This window comes from Aotus nancymaae, unplaced genomic scaffold, assembly GCF_030222135.1.
Source record: "Aotus nancymaae isolate 86718 unplaced genomic scaffold, 86718_ANA_hifiasm-v0.15.2.pri h1tg000040l, whole genome shotgun sequence".
Lineage (NCBI taxonomy): Eukaryota > Metazoa > Chordata > Mammalia > Primates > Aotidae > Aotus > Aotus nancymaae.
Genome location: NW_026988454.1, coordinates 78,033,508 through 78,059,074, shown reverse-complemented (window position 1 = coordinate 78,059,074; position 25,567 = coordinate 78,033,508). Strand labels below are relative to the sequence as shown.

At 45.4% G+C, this 25,567-nt stretch overlaps 1 long non-coding RNA gene across 1 annotated transcript; it reads right to left on the bottom strand.

Annotated features, from left to right (window-relative positions):
- Positions 1-4,362: 4,362 nt before the first annotated feature.
- On the bottom strand, positions 4,363-14,247 carry LOC105711443 (uncharacterized). Its single transcript, XR_001106009.3, has 3 exons — positions 14,057-14,247; positions 6,906-7,051; positions 4,363-6,512 (listed from the first exon to the last, which is right to left on the bottom strand). It is a non-coding gene; the product is annotated as an uncharacterized LOC105711443 (long non-coding RNA).
- Positions 14,248-25,567: the final 11,320 nt, after the last annotated feature.

The following is a 25,567-nucleotide window of genomic DNA, read 5'->3' as shown; positions in this document are numbered from 1 at the left end:
CTATACCCATGCCCTTGCAATGGGATGTTGCAGATAGTGTTGACCACAGAAGCATGAGTAAGCTCAGCAGAGATCAGCCAAGGCAACCCAGACCAGAACTGAGCCACAGAATCATGGCAAATAATAAATGTTTATTGTTTTGAACCTCTGAGGTTGAAGTGGGTTGCTTCACAGCAAAACCTGCATACGTGAATGTAAAATGCACCGGTTAACAAACCCAACCTTTCATCGCACCAACATAGAATAATTTTATTAGCAAAAACAGTATACTCTATAAAATCACAAAAAGAATAAACATATGCCCATAAAGATCAAAGTATTAGATTAGTAATTATCTTTTCCTGAAATTTTCCAATAATATTTCATTTCCATCCATTCTTTCACATAGTAGATATGGAAGTTTCTTTTTTTTCTTTTTTTCTCAGGTATTTCTTGATGGCAATAGATATGGAAGTTTTAAGAAAAAATTTGACAAGGGAGAAGAGGTGAGTGTTCAATTGAGGAAGTTATACTTCAACTTATTTTCCTGCACATTAGGAAAACATTACGATCATTTTATTAGTTGGATACCAATATTCTGCAGAAGGGCATTTGAGGATGACTGTCTAATTTACCTATATATTTTCTTTCATACATCATTGATCTTGCCCTTTGGGGATGTTCTAGTCTACTTATCGCTTATTAGTGTCTTTTGTCTACTCTCAGATCAAGAAAATCTTTGTAATGATCTTACCAACTGTGAAACTTTGTCGACAACCTGTCTGGGCTTCTCTAGACTTTAAAATCATCCACTTCTACTTAAAAAGGGTAACGCTGATTTGAACAGGCATTGATAATTATGGTGATAACTCCATTTCTCTTTGTTTACCAGTTATTATTCCCTCAAGTCCTTCTTTTCTCTGAAACTGAGGATCAAGAAAACCAGTCTTACCAGTCTGCTTTCTTCTTGACAACTTCTAAGTATCCTTTAAAGCTGTTCGTACTGTGAATGAGCTAATCTGCTGATGGGAATACCGGGCCTCCTGTGAGATTAGAAGTTTTTCTTCATCCATTTATTCAACAAGTCTTGATGGCATGCTTGTGATAGGAAGCACATTCTGCTAGACATTCGGGAGCTACCAAGACATCTTCGGAGCCCTGCCCATATATCCACATGCTCATTCTGTTGATGCTTTTATTTCTTCTCACACTCTGATTATTCACAAATTCTGTGTCCTGTGTACATTTTCTCTGTATGAGTCATCTCTTGTAAACTTAGCTCTGATTGAGCTCTGCTGAGTTGTGACCTTGGACATCATCAATTCTTCATGGGGCAGTGCTTCTTTGCCGCTCTCATAGACTTTTTTTCTGTTATCATTAAGCATTATTTGACTTGCAAATGTCAGTTGTGTTTTAACAGAATGGTAAAGTATTAAATGTTCATTAGAATAGCTGAGCGCTGAGCTTTGAAAATGCTGGAATCGAGATTTCAAGTCCTAGAGAGAGCAGAGAATATACCATTTTACTCAGAAGCAAGAATCTCACTTTAATTCTTGCCAGGAATAAAACTGTTTTAAATAATGAATTGTATTTCTGCTTCCATGACTCTTTCCAAAGCTGGTTGGCATTACAGCATAGTGGTTAAGCTTTAAGCCTCTAGAGTCTAAATTCTAGTTCTACCCCTTGCCAGTTATGTGACCTTGAAAACACATTTTCTAAGTCTCAATTCATCTGTAAAATGGTGATAATGGAATTCAACTAATTGGGGAATAAATAAAATAATTCATGGAAAACACTTAACATTGTGCCTCTTATGGAGTAAGTATTTAATAAATAATAGTTATTATTATGTCTGCCTCCAATTCTGGCCTTTAATAAATGAAAGCCATTTGAGTTTCCATAAATATTTCTTTATAGGTTATGAATTTTGTCTTATCAACTACTCTTATGATATAGTCATGCCTCTGATAAAGAGGAAATCATAAATTAATAAGCTTTGATAATGTAAATATAAACAGAAGATAGATAAATTTATTCCAGTTCTATTGTGAATGCTTACCAGTGTTTGTTCATCAGTCCCATATATCTTTAACTGAATTCTAACCATATTACAAACAAAAACTGAAATATTCTTTACTTCACACAAGCTACTTTTTTATCATTGGGAAAGTTATATAATGAGATGGAAGAAAATTCCAGCATTTCTGATTTACCTTCAGGTTTTTAGGTACCAATCTGAAAAGAGCATGACTTTCAAAATTTACATGGAAAATAAAATGATAAGAATATTTAGCTTTTAGAAATTTAGTCTCTAAAGCTTTAGTACAACTTACAATTCTTTTTTTTAAATGTTATTGTACACAGCGATAAGATCCTTATAAAACTATAACAGCCAAATTAAATGGCCAATATAAATTCCCAGAACAGCCAAAGAGAAAATGAAATGAAAATAAAATTTGTGTTATTGGGTTTCTCATTCGGAGCAAAGCAGTTCAGTTTCTGTAACATTTGGAAGCTATAAGAAAGTTTTTCACACAACTGTTTTATCATTTAAATTTGCAAAATGTATCTGACAAATCCTGAGGAGACAGAGAAGATGAAAGTGAAATTCACTGAGAGACACAAAACCCCTCCCGACAGAGGCGCTAATCCTGCAGTTTTACGCAGGGCTGTTGAGTCTGCTGAAGGAAATTAACACCGCGCTTCTCTGAAATCTCTAAAGCAAGACTTTCTGAGGTAAGGCACTGTGGTTCTGTGTGCCGTTCCAGGGACACAGCCTCTCAGTGAGCAACGCAGATGCAGATAAAGAACTTTATCCCCCAGCTGAGTTTGAAAAAGAAGACCTGATGTTTGAAGACATAAGAAGATTAAAGCATTAGATTTTTTTAAAGCTTCAAAACGACTATCTTCCAGATGGTCCTTATTGAGAGAAAGGAGTTTGTTGGTTTTAAATGTATAACATAAGAAATCCTTAGACTCCCAGGATGTGCCCCTCACAGAACATGACATTCATTTTGGTTCCCCGGGTAAAGCCTTTGACTGTGGCATCCGATACCAAGTGGAGAAACAGCACAGTTTCAGAGAATCTCCCAGCAATGTCCCGCGTAGTCCCTCTTGCCTAGGACGAGCCCGTACCCGGAGGGGCAGTAAAATGCCAAGCCCCTGCCAGAGGTTGTCAGAGTGGCTCAAACAGCAGCAACCGCAGAGTTTAAGATGTGTGGAGAATAAACCTCTCATCACTCCCTCCAGCTCACTCGGCATTCTCTCTGTCATTTACGTAGGCAGAGTGGAGGGGAAAGCCTGGTTTTATGATGTGTTTATAAGACAGGGTCCAAGGACCATGCTGTCTAAGCAGTCGAGGTGGGACTTGTACCCAAGGAGGCGAGGAAGAGGGTGGTTTCAGGTAGCCAAAGAACGCAGGTAAGGTTGAAGGCAGAGGGGCTTCATTGAAACTTTACTCAGGTCTCTGCTGAAATATCACCTTCTCAGAGCAGCCCAGCTCACAGGAGAGGGTGCAGCCCCTCACTCTCTACTCTTGCTCTGCTTAATTTGTCTCCATAGCACTTACCACTCCCTAGAGTTGTATTATAAATTTCTCTGTCTATTGATTGATCTGTCTATTCATCATCTCTTCATTGATTACCTACTCTGGCAGACCTATTGTAGGCACTGGGATTATAGCACTGAATTAAACAAGTGTCTGCTCTTAGGGAACCTGCATTCCAGTTAGGGTTGAAGAGAAAGACTGACAATGGGGAAACCAGCAAATGAATCCAATGTCTGTCAGATAATGATCGGTGCTGTAGAGAAAAAGCAGGAAAGAAGGGTAGGAGAAGACAGAACCTGGAGAGTGGGAGTTCATCAGGAAGGCCTCACTGAAAAGACAGCATGTGGACAGAGTGCTTCAAGAAGTGAGGGAGAGACACGCGTGGCCACTGGGAGGGAAGAGTGTTCCAGGCAGCACAGACAGCAAGTGCAAAGGCCCTGAGGCAGAAATGTGCTAGTTGTGTTCCAGGAGCCGTCAATGGGGAAGTGGGCCGGGGAAGAGGAGGTGGTGAGAGAGTGACGGTGATGAGGTCAGAACAACATTGAAGTGCCAAATCATACAGGGCCGTTGTAAAGACTTTGCCTTTATCTTTGAGTGAGATGGGAAGTCATTGGTCTAGGGTCACAACATAAAATATAGAATGCTTTGTAAATTTGAACTTCAAGTAGACAATAGTTTTTTTTAGCACAAGCATATCCCAAATATTGCATGAAACGTACTCACACTAAAAAGTCCTGTTATTTATCTGAAATTTGAATTTAATTGAGTGTCCTGTATTTTTATTTGCTAAATCTGGCAGCCCTCTATTGGAGGGTTTTGAGCAGACTGACAAAATTTGGCTTGGGTTTTAAACAGGACTGGTCTGGTTGCTGAGGTGAGAATAGACAGTAGGGTGTCAAAGTAGAAGCAGGGAGACCCCTTAGGAGACTATTACATAATCCAAGATGCTGAGACCTTTCCCAATGCAGAAGGAAGGGAGAGAGGGAGGGAGGGAGAGAGGAAAACTTAAAGTGGGCCAAAGGGAATTATTGCTGGAAATGTCCATTGAGGCCAGATCAGAGCAGACTTGTAATGCCACACAAGAGATTCATACTTCATGTTTTAGGACATGGGAAGCCCTTAGAGGTTTTGGAGAAGGTGAATGACATCAGACCTGGGTCTTAGAGGGACACTCTGCTACCATTGTGTTACAGAGGGTGACAGCAGAGAGAGCGAAGCCAGTTCCGGGACCGCACAATCTCTGGTTTAGAGATGCTGATGCCTGAACAAGTGCAGGGCCTGTGGGTTTGTTCTTCATTAGCCCTAGAAAGATGTTCTTCTTTATCAAGAGCCCCAATACCAAAAGTCTTAAATATGTCTGGGCTCCTGAAGTGTAAAACAAAACATATAGAGATTCACACATCTCAAAAACTCATTGATCTAAGAAATGGGAAGACCTGCTCCCTCTTGCACTCATCCCTCTATGGAAACATGCACACCCGAACGTCCTTCTGTCTGCCCCACAAGCACCAGCTTGCCCACAGACAAGTAATCAGAAATGGAGGAATGGAGGTGATTTTCATGAAACCGTTTGATGATGACTCATCCCAGACCCCTGTTTGAAACCCTCCAGCCAACGCACCCAAGATTAGAGAATGCTCAGTGGTCTAACTCCTGTGCAGGGGTCTTGGTAGCAACACGACCAGTGCCCACTGTGGGGCATTTGCCATGTGAGGGGGACTTACCATTCTTCACATTCTGGGAGAGGCCTTCGACTATGGCAGCCTCCCCTCATCCCGCCTGCCTCTCCTACTCTGCCCAGAAGAGGAGAAAAGACCTACCTGATTGGTGAGTTTGGGAGGGAAAAAACAAGGCTTCTTGGCTCAACCTCTTCTCTCCCTCCTGGAGGCATCATTTGTGTCCCACCATATGCCCCTGGTACCAGCAGCTGTCAGCTACACCAGGGACTAAGCAGGTATGTCTAACTCCAAAGCGAGGTATCAGCAAGCCTGCATGGCACCGCTTCAGTGCTGCATTTTCCAGCGCAGTGTTACCAGTAACACACACAATATTTTGCTCTGCATCTCTCGGGGTCTACTCACCTTCTCTTGATTAGTTCTAAACTCAGGAAAGGAAGAGAGGGCTGCTCTTTTACCCCTCTGAATTAGTAAGCCAAAGGCAAAGTTGCTGTAACAGTGGATCAAGGGGTCGGTGGCTTAAATAAGACAGAAGTGTGTTTGCCTCACACACAGGAGAGGTGAGCAGTCTAGACAGGCAGCAGGTTCCACTTCACACACTCTTTGGGGACCCGGGTTCTCCCTCTCAGGTCCTGGCATCCCCAGTGTCGGCCTCACAAGTGTGATGAAGGCTGGGTCCCACTGCCCATCCAGCTCAGCCCACAGGAAGGGAGAGGAGCAGAGAGAGGAGCAAGTACCCAGTGTCGTAAGGCTTTATGGCCCAGAGGTGGCACGAGTCACTTCCATGTACCTGCAAACCCAGTACTATGGCCAAAGATGCCTGTGAGGACAAAGGACGTCTCTAGCTTGGTGGCTCCACTGCCACCCCACTCCATCTCTCATATCTTTGGATGATTCACTGACTCCGGCACTTACCATGTCCCTTCACAAGCTGGAATAAGAACATCCACTCAGCTGCACAATGCCGGGCTGATGGAGCATCGGTGAAGAGCATGGTCGTTCTTGGACAATGTCATTATGAAGAAGCAGCTCCTTCATCCTGCTCCTTCTCGACGGGGCTGCCTGGGGCTCTTCCTGACCATTCTAGTGGGCGAAGGAACTGAGTTTCACCACCTAGCAGCCACGAGTGGGAGTCAGGTCTCAGCCTTGTCTGACACATAGAAGGCACTTGGCGATATTTTGAGCACTGAATGAATGAATGAGTGAGTGGTTGTGGGATCAGCCCTCTTCCCAGGCTGATGCTCGCTCCTGCGGGCTATGCCAGAGCACTGTGCGTCTTCCAAAGCTGGCCTTCCCTGGGTAAGAACACTCTCAGACATGGCCAGCAAGAAATAAGACCTAAGTAGAGAAAGCATGGTTGAATAAGCACTAAAAATAAATAAATAAAAATTTTAAAAACCTTGGCTCTTCATTTTCTTTGTGATGGGGAGACTTGCCATAAAAATGACACTGGGCTTATTCTCTCCAGTATCTACAAGTTTTTTAAAAATCCCCTTTCTGCAGTCTTTTCTGTCTGATGTTGGCTCTTTCTCTGGGATTTATGTCATAAAGACAGACCAACAACAAGGGTCTGTCTGCGCCCCACGGTGGAGGGTGTGGCTGCGTCCACAGGCAGGCCCCAGGTAGGCTGCTTCCTCAACCTGCTGGGGTTGCAGCCCTCACTGAGCTGGCATTTTGACTGCAACAGCCAAGACAGAACTCACAGTTTGTGGACTAGAGATTGAGATGTTCCAGTCCTCAGCTAGGACAAACCAAGATGCTCTTATAGCATGCTGAGCTTCACTGCCAAGTTCCATGGCCCAGTTTCCCTCTGATGAAAGAAGGTCAGGTACCAATTCACCACGCAGAGCTGTTTGGCAGGAAAAGTAAATGAAAAGCCATGTCAGGTAACGCCAATCTCCCAGGCCCTGCTTGAGTTCTGCCTCATTCCTTTGGTTCTCTTACCCTATGTGACTCCATTTTTTATGCTACTGATCTATCAAAGCATCTCAGATCCCGAGAGAAGAATAATACCACCTCCTGAGCTACCATCCAAAGAAGTTCATGGAGTGCATGGTGTTAGGAGGACCCCGAAAAGGCTGTAAATTCACAGGTCTGCCTTCTTGGTAGTGTCCTTTAACAGACTTTTAAAATCTCCCTCTTACAGAAGAACTTGTCTTAGTGGGCAGGTGGAAGCCTGAGAAAGAAAGAAGATTTCAGTGGAATTGATTTTATCCTCCTAAGTACCCCTCGAGTCCAAAGATCAAGCTGCAAGTGCTACAAAGTAAAAGGTAGCATTACCTTGCATTTGGAGAGACTCTTATCCTGCCCTGAATTAGAAAGAAGGGAAGGAGGGAAGGAGGGCAGGAGGGAAGGAGGGAGGGAGGGAGGGAAGCAGGGAGGGAAGGAAGGAAAGAAGGAAGGGAGGGAGGGAGGGAGGGAAGGAAGGAAGGAAGGAAGGAAGGAAGGAAGGAAGGAAGGAAAGGAAGGATTTTATTTCTCTGTTCCCACTGGCCTCTCCTTCAGGGCACACTTTGCCACAGCCTTCTCTAGCTCAGGCCCTGACACTTGCAGAAAAGCACTGCCCTTTGCTGCTGGGTCCCCCAGAGGATTCAGGAGGCTCAGGGTCCTCTCTCTTCTCTAACTCAGCCTCAGGCTATGGGTTCAGAGAGCATCACCACCAAGGAGGAAAAAGAGGAAGGTGGGGAACCTGAGCGACCGAGGTTGCTGAAATCTGAGGCCAAACTCATGTCCTCCGCTTGTTTGTTGTAAGCCCCTGAACACAGGCTCTCCACTTGCTGTGAAAGGCCGTGTTTATCTCCTCAGAAGGCCAACACTTTGTACCTAACCAGGAGAGAATTTTCTTCTTAGCACAGTTCTGCAGGGGGAAGCCAAGCTCTCCCTCTGAGAGGTCGGAGTATTGTGTGTCGAGTGCTCTCCAGAGCCCTTCTGCACAAACAGCCCCGAGCAGCATCGGGATTGAAACAGACCCCTCAGGTTTCTGGTTCTCCCAGCCCTTTTGAGGTGGGGGTCAGGGAACAACACGCTTCTCACCCCACCCCAGAATGGGCCCACTCCAGATGGAGAGGCACAGACAGACAAAGCCCCTTAGGTCTAGTACAGTGGTTCTCAGACTCTGCACCATATCAGAATCACCAGAAGAAACGTTTTCCACCCTAATGACCAGGCCATCCCAGACCAACTAAGCCAGGATCTCTGGGGCTGGGACTAGTCCCCCCAGGTTCACACTGGAAATCTCCTGAGAAGTTTTTCAAGGTATGGATATCCGATTCACAGTAACAAAGAGAACTAGCAATGGGGTGACTGCACATCTTCACTCTGTCTCCATTCCTGAGTCCTCTCCCAGCCACAGCCGAGGTCCCTGGCCAGCCAATAATTTGGGATTGGAAACATTGATCCAGTAAGATAATAATAATGTTAATAACATCTGCCATATGCTCTGGACCTGGTATTCTAGGAAGAGCCTTTGCATAGATCAGCAAATTCAGTCCTCCAAAAACCTTAGACAGCACTCTCCTAATTTGGGAAACAATCTCCAGGAAGTGAACTGACTGCCAGGGCCACACAGCTATTAGAGTGAAAGTGCCAGAATTGCAGCTCAGCTCAGCTGCATCCATGGTCCGAGCTTTTTAACCATTTTGCCTCAAATGTTCCGTATTTTCTTTATTGATATCCAAAGACCTGAATGTAACCATTTCTCCAAAAGCCAGTTCTCAAAAACAAAAAACAAACAAGCAAAACAAACAAACAAACAAAAAACCAGTTTACCGAAAGCGAATTTGCTAACTTATCAAGTTACCAAAAATGTCCACGAACCATCTACAGAGTTTATAGCCATATTGGTGCATAGGTGGTTTCAAAAGATTTTGGAGACTTTTGCCCCAGGGCTAATTTTGATAACACCAGCCTGTTGAGAAGAAGATGGAGGCCTTGGCCCTCCACAGCAATAGCCTTCTGCCCCTGAGGCTGACTCCACACCATGCCTGTCCTGCTTCACCTGCTCCCACACCCCCAGTCACAACCCCAGCTCTTGGCAACACAAAGAAGGAAAGTGAGAGAAAGAGGTTCCTCTAGCAGAGTCACAAAGCAATGCCACTCCATCCAGCTCTCCTAGACTTGGCAGAATCTATTTCTCTGTCAGTTTGAGGTACGTCAGCTCTTCATTAAACTGATTTTCAGTGAATTGACAAGAACCCTCTAATTGAAACCTCCATGCACTATTGTGGCACCTGTCACTGCCTACGGTGAGCATTTATCATGCTGAACTATAAATGCTTCTTTACTTCCCTCCTGTGAGCTTGAGGACAGAACCCCTCCATCCCCACCATTTCACTTTTGTACCTCCAGCACCTAACACAGTAGCTCTCTTCTTGTTGGGAACCATAAAATTCATCGTTCAAATCGGGAAACTTTGAGAGTGAGAGTGGGGGCTAACTTGATGAAACAGTAGCACAATTGGCATAAACCAAGACTGTCCTGAGCAATACGGGGCAGGGTCGCTCGCCTGTAGTAGACATTCCAGTGCTGGTTGGATTCATTAAATCTGGAACCTTGCATGATATGAACCAGCTCGTTGAGTGCTGAAGGTGTTTGTCTCACATCTATTCTCCATGCCCGGTAAAGAGGAGTTTAGACCTTATCCTGCAGACTTCTAAGAGCCTGGGAGGTTTTTCATCCGTGGCCTGATGGGCCATGTGCAGTGGAACAATATGGTGCTATAGAAGACAGGCCTGGTGGAACATGTGTCCGTGCTGAGAAGCTCAGCGAGAGGCATTTGTCTTCCCAGGTCAGGGAAGGCAAATGAATGAACTATGACAGAGAGTTCAGATGGACTCAAGAGATGCGTCTGAGACACAATTGGGAGTCTTCACAGCCAAATTGTTGGGCAAAATGGTGGAGAAAATAAACCAAGGAGGACTTCAAGGTCCCTGGCTTATGAATATGGGTAGGCAGTGGTACTATCCATTATGAGAGGAATGCTCAGGAGAAGGGCATGCTTGGGAGCAGGACTAGGGGTGTCTGGAGAGTGAGTTCTGTTCTGTACCTACCTGGGATTCCCAGGAGCCACCGCATATGTGGTTCTGGAGCTCAGGGGAGAGAGCAGGTTAGAGACCTAGTTGTGGGAGGCACAGACAGGTAGGGGTAGAGTGGAAGAGGTCCCCCAAGGAGAGTGTGCACTGCAAAAGGAGAAGTGGGTTGTGGCAGGACCCCCAGGAACACCAACAGCAGCAAGAACTTCTCCATAAGGCCCTCCCTGGACTTTCTTCCTCTGAACCAGCAATGAGGGGGCCCAGTGGTTCTGCAGCCATCTGTCCTCAGAGTCCTCTGGGCTGCCTCCAGAACAGCTCTCCTACGAGGAATAATTCTTTCAGTTTACCATCTCTCAAAATTATGTTTCTGTTTGCTAATAATATTCAGGCCCAAAACCCTGTCTCACCAGCTTGAGTTTAATGTGATGAAAATCCATATTCACCTTGAGCAGGCTATTTCAGATAACAGATATTTATTTGATCAGACTCCATTATGCCCTCAGCTACATCCCTGCCTACAACAAAAAAAGGCTCAGCCCAAGGTTTCAGAGACCATTGTTCGAGGTCCTTCAGTCCCTGGAACACAGTAACCACAAGAAGAGACAGATTAAAAATTAATGAATGTGCTGTACTGGATGTCTTGCAGGCAAGGATATTTAAGTAGATAAAAGAGCAAGGGGGCAGGGGAGGGTTTCATGGCTAATGGTTTTCTTTATAATTATTAGGTGGGAAAAATGGGTGAAGAGGGTGGGGGAAGGGGCAAGGCAATGGAGACAGAATGAAAGGCCTGCATTAAGAGGCAAGGCCAGCAGAGGCGAGGCTGTGTGGACAACTGGGGTATTTTTAGGCTTGGATTGTGCAGGGGGGCGGTGCACAATGAAGTGCGGAGGATGGAGACGAAGGAGCAGAACGTTTCCACCCAGGCAGCCTCTCCTAAAGCCTGGCCAGCCCTGACTTGAATAATGAGGCTGTTTGGACTAGCCTGAGGCCAGTAGCAGAGACTTATGTAACAAAACAAAATTAAAAAGTCTTTGGCTTATCTACCATCCTCAAAGAAAATAGGAAGCTTCCAACACATTGTCATCTTGTGTAGCTATGGAGTAGTTTAGTGTAGCAGCTCTGCTGTGGTTACCATCAAAGGATATGTGTGTTTCCTAATAAGAAGTAAATTAAAATGCCAATCACACACAGACACACACACACACACATACACACACACACTTGCTAACCTGAAGTGGAACAGACAATACTCTTTTTTTTAATGAACTACAAGATCAACCAGATTTACTCCCATCTCCCGAAAAGAGCACGTAGTTAACTAGGAGCAAATCTAAATATTTTCTAATACTGCGGAAGTATTGCAAAACCCAGAAGATCAAGAAGTTTTCCAAATCAAGGCTGAAGCAAACAAAGATTGTGTTTAGTTCAAGTCGTGCTCATAAAATATACCAGTATGCTATTTTAAGGAAACAACTAAAATGTTGTGGATTAACTCCCTATAGAGAACAGAGTACGCCTAGGCTGAGGAATTGGTTAAGCGTTCTATTATCTGCGAAACAGCCTGGCTTTTGGTGAGTTAGATGAGATGGACAGAGCTTGGGGAGCTGCAGAGTGAAAATCAGGGCTGGGATGGCCTCATGGGCCACCAGTCACTGATTGATTTGGGACCATGAGCCAAGAGACCTTGGAGAGAAAAGGGTGTCTCTCTTCCCATGAAGTGGAGCTGATGTGAGGGCACCTTTTCAAAGCACATCATCCATCCCAAAATACAGAGCCTGCTGAGGTCCCCAGCACAGTGGCTTGTGACATGACTCATCGCAGGGAGCTTTATAAATCTTACAGGTGCTCAGATCTCACCCAGAGACTCAGATCCAATGGCTGGGGGTGGGGAGGAGGTGGGACAGCTCTGGCATCTATGGTCATCAAAGCTCTCCGAAGTGGTCTCAATGTGCAATCATGATGACAGCCCTGCCGCTGCCCATCCTACCCAAGTCCCCCTCCCTTCCATACACATTTCTCCCCAGGCCAGGCAATGCCATTAATACCCCCTCCTCCACCAAGTGTCTGCAGATGGTGCAAAGCCCAGTCACGCTGAAAGCTGAGAGTCGGTGATTGTCTCTAAGTGAGGAGTGATGCAATATGATTTGTATTTTAGGAAAATAACCATGTAGGCAGGATGGCAGAAGGACTGAGGAGGGAGAGCCTGGGGGCAAGGAGACCAGTTGGGCACTTGACCGCTGTCAGCTCTTAAGGCCAGGAAGGAAGAGGGGCCGGGGATTGGAGGATGTGGGAGAGAGTCTGAAACATGTCTGAGATGAAACCAACGAATTTGGTGACTGTATGTGTGGGGGCGAGGGCAAGGGAGGAGTTGATGGTAAAATTTCAAGATGGCAAAATAAGGTTAAGAGTGACCAGATTGGCTAAAAATAAGATCAACTGTCTCAGGGAAGGAAGAAGAGCACCCATCGGCCCGGAGTGACTGTCCTCCTTTCTCACCCCAGGCCTTGGAAGGGCTGGAGCAGGTTACACAGAGCCGACATTAGACCTGGTGCCATGGATTGTTATTGCAATAATTTGTGTTGGTGTCTAGACTCTGAGCTGCTAAAGGCCAGGAATGGGTCTGGTTCATCTTTTTTAGTCTCAGCACTTAGACCCATAAGCACATAATGAGCACACAACACATTATGCTAAAAAGACAAGTGGCATAATGGAACTGGGAACAGCCTCACTGGGAAATCTCACTGTTACCAAGTCAGCCTTATGACAAAGACAGTTTCACATTAAGAGGAGCCAAAACTCCTTATTCACCTGGGCTGCAAATGGCTTGCATGCCCATGATGATACCAGCGGTGTGCTTTAGGAGGAAGTGTTAATGAGGAAAGGTTTTCAGGTTTGAGGTGTCATGCTTCAGTTTCCAGCGTGGGCAGCCTCTGACAAAAGCCGCTGTCCATGGTAGGTGCTGCCTCTGAACGTGGGAGAGGAAGGAGGCAGATGGGGCCTGAGACCAGAACTGGCTTCTGTCCTTGTCACGGACATGCTGGGGTGGGGGTAGAGGGGCTTGGAGGGGCTAGAAGTGAACTTAGCCAGCAGAACCTGGGGAAATGGGGGGCAGGCCACTCGGCTCAACAACAGAGGAAACTCCTTTGAATGGGATGCATGGTGTTGGCTACAGCGACGAAAGGTGAGTGATCGTTTCCCAGACAGAGGGCAGGGAGACAGATTCTTTACAGCTCTTCCCAACTGCTCTTCTTTGCTTCAGATCTCCCTGAAACACCTCTTTCTTTTTCCAAGTTTTCTAAAATGACACAGTGAATATGTTTAATTAATTGGTCAATCAATAGCCAGTGGTTATCAGACAGCTGCTATGTGCGTACTTAGAGGAAATTGCAATGTGCAAACTGGAGGGTGACCCAGAACAGTACGTATCTGACCTCAAACGTGCCTCAGGCAGCATTTGACCTGACGTTCCCAGCCCACCTCTCCTTACAGATGCTTTCTAAGTGGTTTAATCCCTCCTGTACTGAGAAATTGATCATGTCAGCTACAGTTCTATTTTTCACATAAAATCGCCCTCTGTTATTTTTTTTTTTTTTACTCTGAGTCGTTTTCCTCTCTCCATCACCACCATCCCACTCCAATCCTCACAGGAGCCAGTGTCGCATTTGCCAATTAAAAGCACGATATCCATTCTTCTTTGTCTGCAATGCTGTGAAGGCTTCATTTTCACATTTCTCTTTGGCTGGAAGTGTTAACTTCCAGTTGCAGGAGGTGAGGGTGGGTTTTCCTTTCCCTGTCTATGAAATTCAGTATACGTTTGTACTCACTTTCTTTGCCCTGCAGGTTTACCTCTTGAATTTCTCAAAAGTCAGCAAAATTCTGTGCTAGGCAGAGTCTAGGGGAGCTGTTGTTGACAGCTTGGGATGGCGGAAAGGAAAGAAAAGGGAGAATGGGGGAAGACAAGAAATAAAGAGGAGATCAAAAGGAAAAATTAACTCTGGAGGCAGAAGGAAACTGTCCAAATGGTTTTGGAAACAACTCACTGGCTCTTGTTGTGTGCCGTGGGCTTTTGCTTTCAATGCCTTGAACTCAGTCACCACCTTATTTATTCCGTCCTGATCCGTGTCCAACAGACCCCCGCAAAGGCATCCATCATGGAAATGAAGCTGTGTTGCAGTAAAACACAACTAAAACTGAAGGGAAGAATTTAAGCTATGAGACAAGGAAAAATATTAACATATAAATATTCAGAGGCTTGCCCTCTTCCCTGCCTGAGAAAGCTCTGGGCTTTTTCTAAGAGCATAACAGAAGCTATGTGGGGGAGAACCTCAGAGCCCAGCTAGGTTTGCTTCAGAAAGAGCAGAGAATATATATGTAAAAGAGCAAGGAATGAGAGGCCCTGTCCCCACCTACTGGTGAGGAAAACAAGAGGAGGAAGGAAGGAGAGAGACTGCAGTGGGGTAGGGGAGAAGCCGCTGTTCTGGGTGTGAGGGAAGGAGGGAAAGAATGTCTAGTTTTCTGTGCATTATGATTGTTATGTATCTTCAGCATTTTTTCACTAAACTGAAGACTCGAGTTACTTCTAAGTATTTTGGGGTGATAGACTGTTCTTTGAATGTGACTTCATGCTGAGGAAGGGCCACATGGCAGCTCATCGTTGTATGGGGTACAGATACGTCCACCATCATTGTAGACACTGAGTCTGAGAAACAGCTGGCAAAGAAAGTGGAGTCAGTGGGAGAGGGATGCTCAGGAAAAAAAGTGAAGGAAACAAGACATTCACGGTGGCGTAAAGAAGCCAGGCTAAATCTTCCCTCACACCGTCCTTGAATACCAAGCTCCGTCACTCAGGGAGCAACACCAGTCATGAGACCCAGGGTGCTACTGCAGGCCCCCACATCTGCTCTCCACGAAACAACCTCCTTCTTGCCGCTAAATGTCAGTTGGTGGTTTCCTCTGTGACCAAAGCAGCACTGCTGACCCTCATAGGCTAACTGGGGGACGCCATGGTAGTGAAGGCGGGATTCATCTGCTGGAGAGGCCATTAACCGCCCTTCGCCAGGGGCTAGGGCCTCCCTCTGTGCTCTCCCTTGGTGGTTTCTACAGATGTATCCACCATCTTGAGGGCTAAAGGGGACCTGTGACAGAACAACCCCCGCTTAGGGTTTACTGAAATTATTAACCAATTACCATCAGGAAGAATTCCCTTTATGGCAAAAAGAAGTGCTCAGTTCCCAAAAGTCACCACTGGGGACATTTGAGGGAAGAACCATTTGAGAGTTGCTAGGGAAGTGGGCAGGGGAAGCTCCCAGGCTTGAAGCTGCAGCTCCAGCTTCCTGGCTTTGAAAGCTGCACACCTGGGGCTCCATCTGGGCCCTATGGACAAAGAGCCTGCCACTCAGACAGGAGTTGTGAAGCACCAGGCTGGGTGGAGGGTTTGACCCTGAACATGCAGGTTCCAACTCTCACCACCTCTACCCTCCACCCTGACCTCCTCAAGTAGAAAGTGGGAATTCTTGCACCCTATGAGATGCCATTTTGTCAAAGCAGCCATCACAATCCTACTCCAAGATCTCAGCCTCTAAGAGTGGCCCAGGGAGCCCCGAATTCTCCCTGGGGTCCAGGGTCAAGTTTTGGTGCCCAGTAGCTGAAATTGTGTAAACACCATGATCTCTGTTAAACTGCCTACAACATATATAGATAAAATATTAAAAACTTAACCCATGTCTACTTGAGAGTTAATCTTATTTTCTCCATCAAATAAAACTTTTCTATTTTCTCAATTTTAAGCCATGATCATTTGTAACTTTTGCAATCACAAAATCTCTCTTTTATTGTGAAAATAATTAAAAGCCCTCGCTCTGCCCCCGATTACCCAAGAGTAATTACCCTCTCTAAGCCTTTGTCTTCTCATCTGTGAAATGAGAAATGTGTGTGTGTGACTTGCTTGCTAAGATCCCATTCAGCACCAATATTCTGGAAATCTGTGAGAAATTTAACTACAAGTTATACTAATTTAGCCACAAGAGAGTACCATCCTACAAACCGCTGAGGAATCCCAATTATTTGTATCTAACATGACAGAAAAAGAATTAAACTTGGCTTGGCATGGGGGACATCATTATATATACTAATTCTATTTTCTCATTTGGAGAACATGATGGTCCGCTCATTTATTAGACATTGCTAAGGGCCTATTATGTACTAGGAACCCTGCCAGGTGTTGTTATAATCCTCACAACAATTCTATGGTATTGATGTATTAGTTAAGGTGATACTAGCTGCTGTAACAGATAAACCGCCACCAGCTCTCAGTGGCTTACTACAAGAGATGTTTGTATCTCACTCACTTGAAGCCCAAAATGGATATTCCTTATTGGGATGAAGGGATGCACTCTCCCAAGTGATGACTCAGACCAAAGGCTCTCCCATCTTGTATCTCTGTTGCCTTCAAGACTTGGCTTATTAGGTCACGGTTCTCAACTACCCTAATTTGTAAGGGTGGGAAGCATGGAGGACTTTTAAGGGCCAGATACTGTGAGTGGCTTCATAATCCCTGCTCATATTCTATTGGCTCTACTCAGTCACATGACCACATATGACAGGCTTGGTGATTAGCTGTCAGTCTTCGCCTTGATAGACTTTACCACTATTTCATTTCATTTTGTTCTTGAGACAGGGTCTTGCTCCGTCTCCCAGGCTGGAGCACAGTGGTATAATCATGGTTCACTGCTGCCTTGATCTTCCAGGCTCAAGTGATCCTCCAAACTCAGCCTCCCTAGTAGCTGGGACTACAGACATGCACCACCATGCCCAGGTAAAATTATTTTATTTTATTTTTGGTAGAGATAGGGGACTCACTATGTTGTTCAAGCTGGAACTACAGGCTGAGGAAACTGAGGCTTAACCATTAAGTTGCAGCACCAGAATTTGAACTCAAGACTTCTGACTGCAAGCCGAATGCTACATCCACATAAACAGCAAGCCGTCTATAATTGTGTATGCTATGATAGTGACAAGGAAAGCAAAAATGACAAAGGAGCTCATTGATGGGGGACTAATGCCATGTTACCTATTGGAGGCTGTGGGGGACAGAGGATCAGAGAAGTTAAGTAAACTGCTCAAGACCAGCCACCCAGACAGACAGTGGCTAGACTGGGACTCCAAGCCAAAGCCCTCTTTCTACTGTGCTAACAGGTTGCCTTCCATTCTGCACCGAAGGCTGAATATGTGTTTGCTGACAAGAGGAGGCGGGGCACTGCAGGCAGATGAATAACATGTATGCAAGTCTGGAGGCGGTACCAAACCTTCAGAGAAAGAGCAAGTCACTCCATGTGGTCAGTTAGTTACCTCCCACTGAAGCAATCCAACTGTCCACAGCCAGCCCGAAAGTATTTTATGTCTGTGGAATACTCTTCCTTGGATAGCCGGGTTGTTATATTGCCTGTCATTTTTATTTTTGCATAAAATTGAACTTTATGGTTTTATGGTCATAAAATCCTTTATTCATGCCATGTTCCCACCCACTAAGCTTTCACTAAGACATACTCTTTCATGCTACAGCTATATACTTTGATGAAAGCAGTTACATACCCATCTAAGTCCACATTCAAATAACTGTCCTGATCAATTTTTATTTTTCATACTTTCTCTTTTGATCCATTATCCCATTTATCCCGAAATGGCTCTAAGATAATTTGCAATCTCTGGCATTTTCCGCTATGTGTAGGTACTGACCTATATGTTTAATGCTCATGCAAATCAGTCTGGCTTGATCTGTGTTAGTTTTCATTACTTGCAAGCTGATTAAAGTCATGAATCTCTGACGTATAGCTCTGTTTTCAAGATTGTCATCTAAATTATGTAAATAACTAGCACTGTAATTAGCTCTCTTCTCTGATGAGCTTCCGTTCAGGTTTGAGGTGTGTTCATGTATATTTATCAGTTCAAGGTGTACTTCTGTCCCAGACAGGCATGACTGTGCAGGAGGGATCCTCCCAGGGTAAGTGTCGGGTGAGCATCCTGACCAAGAACGGCCTGCCCACCAGCCTTCCTGTCCATGCTCAACGCACACATTTCCCAGTACTCAGTCCTGGAAGATTCTTCCAAGGAATGAAAACAGTTGGAGCCTCATTTCTCCTAACCCCTTTTCAGGATCCTATGATTCAACACCATTTTTCTCTTTCTACGTTCTTTCTATCTCTGTAAGGAAAATTCTTTCAGATCATTTTTAGAGCACTGCCTATTTTCCACTTCACCAGGAGACCAAAAAAGAACTAAGCCATTTTCCCTTAATAGCCAGTGGCTCTTCTTTCCATGGGGTAAGAGCTAAGGCTTCCAGGCTGACCTTTGGAAAGACCCAGTCATGGCACTGTCCTTGGCAGCGTCCCTGTGGCAGGAGCACATTTTAGCCTGGGTTTGAACCTGGCTCTACCACCTAGGAGCTGCTTGATCATTAATATCCCTGAGCATCGCGCTCCTCCTTTGGACAACAAGGAAATAATATTCACATGAGAGCACAGAGACATGAACCTCTGAAGTATAACTATGTTTTCAAGAGTGTCATCTAAATTATGTAAATAACCAGAATCATAATTAGCTCTTTTCTTTGATGAGCTAAGGGAGGTTATGCATGTCATGAGAACTAAGGGGGGTTGTGCACGTCAGAGCATCTGGCAGTGTTCCTCCGAGAAGCGGCGTCAGGCAGTGTTACCCACATTCTGGACCAGAGTCCTACACCCACCACTTTTCAGTGACCTTTTGGGCAACTTACTCAATTTCCCTGGATCTCAGTTTTTCTGTCTCCAAAATGGGCACAGTGATAGCACTCATCTCATTGGCTTGCTTTGGGAACTAAATGTGAGCATTTAGAGCTGAGCTGGGCACTTGGTGGATGCCCCGCTCTCAACTATGGTCCTCTGGCTCAGTTCTAACAGATGGCAAATGCTTGGGAGAGGTCGTTTCCTGCCCTTCCCACTTCCTTCTCACAGAGGCCCCAGGGTTGGGTTCCCGGGCCTTGCTGCCACCTCATCAAAGTTGGAGGGTGGCAGGTTGAAAGTAGCTCTAAGACCAAGACTAGCTAGCTCCTTGCTCTGGCTTTCCACAAACAAAAACAAAGGCATTTCGACACTAACACTTCCTGCTTGTTTTTTTCCCATTGGAATGAGTGTTATAACTGGAACCATTCGTGGATTTTACCTTGATTTTTCCATCTCTGCCCATTGCCCTAGCGTCTCAATCTTAAACATCCTCAGTCACTGACATCCTAGGAATCTGACTAGCCACAGACCTGCCTGTCTGACTCCTTACTCAATATATTCTGTTGCTTTTTTTTTAATTCCCACAAAGCAAAGCAACTTTTGAGGCCCAGAGCAAATCAGCTGAGGAACCATATTGACTCCTGTGGCTGGCCTGAGTGCACAGTGGCAACTGCTGGGCCTCACCAGAAACCTTCTGCCTCTGCAAAGCTCTTCTGCAGGAGCAGCTGCTATTGGAAGCCCTGGGGGCAATGATCAGTCAGACCAGGAAGAAACTGAGGAATGCTCCCTGGAAGGGAAGATTTTGAACCAGATTTTAAAGTTTAAAAACTCCTGAAGGAGGGTAAGGAGCTACTGGGTCAGGGGAAGGAACCCTATCAACATTGGCTGTTTGGTTTTCAAACCAGACATCTCACATTGGGGAATGGATCCATGCAAATCCAGAGTCACAAAGTAGAGGAGTGTTTGCCAAGGGCTGGGGTAATAAAAACGTTCTACAATTAAGTAGTGGTAATGGTTGCACAACTCTGTGGATATTCTAAAATTCACTGAATGGTACTCTTTAAAAGAGAGAATTTTCTGGCATGTGATTTATATCTTAATAAAGCTGGGTTTTTGTTTTTGTTTTTTAAGAAGAATGAAGAATGGAGAGACCCAATATAATCCCATCATGAAAAGGTCTCTCTGTTCTGCCGGTCCCTCTTGGGAATTGCCAGGAAGCAGATGTGCTCTTGATATAATGCCACAAACCATGAGAATAAGCATGAAAATTAATTGATGATAACATTTTTTTCATCTAGCTTAGTGATTCTCAACCGGATGTGATTTTGCCCCAGAGGGATGTCTGGCAATGTTTGAACACATCTTTGGTTGTCACGACTAAGGAGTTGCTACTGGTGTCTAGAGGCCAGGGATGCTGCAGTACATCCTACAATGTATCAGACAGCTCCCCAACAAAGAATATCCGCCCCAAATGCCAGGAGTACTGAGGATGAGAATCTGGATCTAGCTGGAAGTCTACAGATTCCTCTTATCATCTCTCTTCTAATGCAAATTTGAGGTTTTTGTTAAGGCACAGACATAAATATCTAAAACAATTCAGAAATTCTTTCCCCAAAGTATTTTTCCCTATAGATAATCTCCTAGCTTCAATTTCTTCCAGATTCACAAGTAAAACATACTTTTCCTGTAATTTCTCAATTTATTCCTCTTTTGCAAGCAAAACTTGGTAAGTTCTTTACAGGGATATGATATTTTTAGTAAATTAGAAAGTTTGTATGTTCAATTTCATTATCCTCCAAGTTTCCTATATATTCCTTTGGGCACAATAAAAAGCTTTTATTTAACTGAACAAAAAATAATAACGTTTTTTCTCTTTAAAATGAAATTTAGAAGAAAAATACCTTGTGGTAAAATGAGAAGTGTTCGCTTATCATTAAGGGGATATGAAAGCAGAGAGGCAGCTTGGTGGAAGGAAAGAAACTGAAGCTTAAGCTTTGAGTTACAGGGATTTTGATTCTCAGCTCTGCCTTTATCGACTGGGTGGCCCTGTGCAGGTCACTGTCTTTTCTAAACCTCGCTTTCCTCTCTTATAAAAACAGGGATATTCACATCCCCCATGCAAGGTTATTGTGAGAATCCAGTGAGGTGCAAGAGGGAGCACTAATTCAATGCTCAATGTTGTTTCCTCCAGTAGCTTTTGCCTTGGACCAGCCTGGACCACCCCCCACACCCCTGACACCACCTCCCACCCCCCAACACAGACATAGGACCTGAGTCCCACGCTCTTTAACAAGCACCTGTGATCGATCTAGAAATGACCTTAAGGAAATGGGTTTGCCACTAGGGGTGGCTCTGTCCATTGCCAGGCCTGCAGCAGGAGCGGTTGGTGATGGTTCCTGTCATCTCCGCAGCCTGGCATCTTGGGGTGCTGCAAGAGCCACCCCCTTCTGTGTAGTCAGGCAGGCTGCCCTGAGCAGATGTGACATGGATCCCCAGTACCTGCTCCGCTCCTGCTCTAGACTCTTCCGCATTATGCACCTCGAATCCTTGCCTCAGACTCCAGGTCAGCTGGGAAGTGCCTTCAGGTAAAGGGGCATTCATGCTTATTGCGGGCCCAGCCTGTGGTGACACTGTGCTAGACACTTCACCTACATCATCTCACTTGACTCTTTGCAAAAAGTAGTCATAGTCTTCATAATAACAGAGCCTTCGATGACTGCTGGCCTCATGCCGTCATCGGAAAGCTCAGCAGGCAGCACTTCACATGCATTAACTCATTTTCATTTCACAACATCTAAAAGTGATACTAATATGATGCCCATTTTACAGATGAGAACATCGAAGCACAAGTGGGTTAGTAATTTGCTCTAAGACACACAAGAGAAAAGCCAGGACTTGCACCTTATACACCAAGGGGTTTTACACTACCTGAGGAGCTGGCGTCTCTCAGGACTTGGTGTCTTGCTTCCCTCACCCTCACCTGCCCTACACTAAGCTGACTCCTGTCTATTGCAAGGTGACCTGACTTCAAGGTGTGGGCCATAATTAACACCCTTTGGCTTGAGTTCGAATATCTGGAGCATCATCCACAGTCTAATGTTTCCGGACAAAGTCGACCTGTCTCTAGTTTGAATGCAGCACACCTGAAGAGTCAAGTGCAAGTTCTTAAACCCAGACACCAAACACAACTTCAAAGTCAAAAGCACACATTCAAAAGTAGATAATACCAAAGTCTCAGCATTCAACTATTTTAATTTAAAAACTAGTTTTCCATTCCCCCTGGGGTAGAGAAACTTTTAGAGAGTGCTTCCTGGGCCAGTTCCACTCTGGGTGAGAAGTTCCACAGTGCCTTTCTGTAGCTATCACTACGCCCTTTGAGAAGGCTGGTCTGTACCCCATGATTCCAGCAGAGTGCAGGTGGACCCAGGGGCTCTCTTCCACAGTGACTCTGCTCTCCTCCCTTCCAATAAGTCACATATTCATGGGACATTCTAGATTCAGTCTGGCACTGCTGGGCCTACCAGGCCAAGAGCAGACCGCACGTTCTGGGACAGCTCTGAGCCATAATCCATTCCTGTGCCCAACACAGACCAGACTGTGAATCCAGAAGTCACCTTAGAGTGACTTCTCTAAGTCACTCTATGACTAAGAGGAAGGTAGGTCTCTAAATGGAAGGTGGGTCATGAAATGTACGAAACAGCCCAGTACTTCCTTAAATGTCACAGGTATAGAAAGAAGCACAAGTAAGGGTTATGTCCCTGATGACTCATCCATCAGAGAGCCACCTCAGATGACATTTTTCCCGTGCTTACAGTGCCTGTTTCCACTTGCCTCTCATCTTCATCTCACTCATGCTCCAGTGGTGCAGCTCAAAAGCTCCCACCTCTGGGAAAACTTGCCCCTACGCCCACAGAATGAATCGCTCCCTCTTCTGACTCCCACAGCATTTCGTACCAATGTCAACTCCAGCACCTACTGCCCTTGAAATGACCTGCTTCGGTCTGTCTCCTCCACCAAATTGAGCTGAGGACAGGAGCTGTGTCTACCCATGCCTAGAGTCCCACAGACTAGCAATTCCTAGAGCAGAGCAGTGAGTGAAGACCTCTGTGAGAGGAGGGGAACCTACGGGAAGGGAGAGGGAAGGAAAGGTGTAAAGGGAAGAAGGCAGGGATGGATGACAGTAGAGTGGAGTCCATACATATTAAAGTTGTTCAGAAAGAGGGGATGGCATGACGGAAGCCGAATTCATTTCCTGGGGCTGCTGCAAGAAATGACCATGGACTTGCTAGTGTAAACAACAGAGATTTACTGTCTCTCAATTCTGGGGGCCAGAACTCCAAAAGCAAGGTATCCCTCCAGACTCTAGGGAGAATCCCTCCTTGCCTGCTCCTGTTTCTGGGGGCTCCTGGCACTCTCTGGCTTGTGGCTGCGGAGCTCCAGTCTCTGCCTCCAACCTCATATGGGCTTCTTCCCTGCACCTGTCAAAGCCCCCTCTCCTTTCTCTTATAAGGACACGAGTCATTGGCTTTAGGGCCCAACCTAAATCCAGGATGGTCTCATCTTCAGATCTTAATGGTATCTGCAAAGACTATTCCCAAATAAGGTCACATGCATAAGTACCAGGGGTTAAGACTTGCACTTATCTTTCTTGGGGACATGATTAGGACCACAGCAGAAATAAACTCCACATCCTCGACACCTCTGACCCCCACCATCACCTGTATGTACCCAGAGGGAGGCACTATTCCAGGGCTTCCCAGCCTTGGTCACTTCACTAGCACACACAGAAATGGCATTTCAGCAGCACGAGGGGCAAGGATGTAACTGTTTATGGCCCGAGGCCACCACTGAGGGGATCTGGCTGCCCCAGGCCTGTCCTCATGGCCTTGAGCTGAGGGTATCATTATTTCTGCAGCCCTGGGACCCATTCCCAGCAGATACAGCTCACCACCAGTGATCCATAAGCACACGAGTCGCAACACGGGATCACCACCTCCAATCTCACAGTATCTAAGCTGGCAAAAGGCTCAAAAGCAATGTTTCCCTCTTAGGAGCCTCTTTCTCCTCCTCCTCCTCCTCCTCCTCCTCCTCCTCCTTCTTCTCCTCTTCTTCCTATTCTTCTTTGTCCCTCCTCCTTCTCTTCCTCCTTCTTCCTCCTCCTCTTCCTCCTCTTTCTTATTCTTCCTCCTCCTCTTCCTCTTCCTCCTCCTCCTCTTCCTCCTCCTCTGCTTCTTTCTTCTTCAGCATCCACCCACCGGGAGATCTTGCTCTCCTGTTTTGGCCTCTGAATGGCTGAAGGCATGGCAGGCCAGTCCACCTTCGTCTGAGAATTACCAGAAAGGTCAGGAGCTCTCTTTTCCCTGTGAACTCCCTCCTGCCAGGAGGCATGGACCTTCCCTTTGCGGCGGTGAGCCCAGCAGCCAGTTTCCAGCGCTTTATCTTCTTTCATCACTCCAGTGGGTTTCTAGTTATGTGCAGGGCCAGCCTGAGACCACACAGAAGATGTGTCCCCTGTTCCTTCACCTCTATGTGTGTACTGGGAGGGGCCGTTCTTCAGCAGTCATGTGGATTTTTGCCTGGAGTCTTGAGGACAGGCAGGTACAATTTTCTTTTGTGTGTCACACTCCCACCAGCCCCAGTGTGGGCTTCTGGAAAAGGCCGTTCCTCGATAGAATTCACTTCACATCTCTATTTTGTATTCTGACGATTATTGGAGTATAAACTGTCCTTCCTGAAACACCCTAATCAACTAACTTGGCTAAGTTCTTTTCTAAACAAACACTGTGCAGCTTCCAGTTCTTTTTCTGCAAGAAATACCAAATTAACTGCTTTGTGGTTTGCTGGTGAGCCCTGAGACCTTCATTGCATTATTAGGCCGTCCCTGGCCTACAGGGAGAACTGCCCAGAATATCTAAAACTGGCTATTGTGGAAGTTCATTTCATTTCATTTCTGTGCCTGCTTCCGCTGCTGATCTTGAACATGGGCTGTGTATCAAAATGTTACCAGAGGATGAGAAACACATGCATAAGATGATTATGTTGGCAAAAAAAAAATCCAATTCTTTTAAAATACCCGCATTTCTTTTCAGATTTAATCATTTATTCTTTCATCTGTGCCAGGATGATAGTCAATGTCTGCTGATCTTAAAGATAATCATTTAAATCTTCCAGGAATACAGTCTCAAACATGCTGCAAAATGCATGTGGCCCAGCTTTCCATATTTGAATGGGAAGATAATTTTTTCCAAAAGCAATTTTTGCAGAGGATATTCATTTACAGAGCTGGGAAGGTAATTTTGGTGGGAAGAGTCCATCTGCCCTTGCTGGACTCACATCTCAGCGAGGACCCTGACAACTCTGGGAATTTGACAGGGCTCATTTGCAGGTTCAAAGACAGGAACCATTTAAATTTGCAGCCTCCGTAACAGCTGGATGTAAGGAATGGTGGTGATGCTGACATTTTGCCCCTTAACTCAGCTGCCAACTCTCACAGTGCCAAAATTTTCAAGGGATGACTTTAATGTTTTCAGCTGGATTAAGATGGGCCATATATATGCTTGTCTTATGCCCCATGACCCC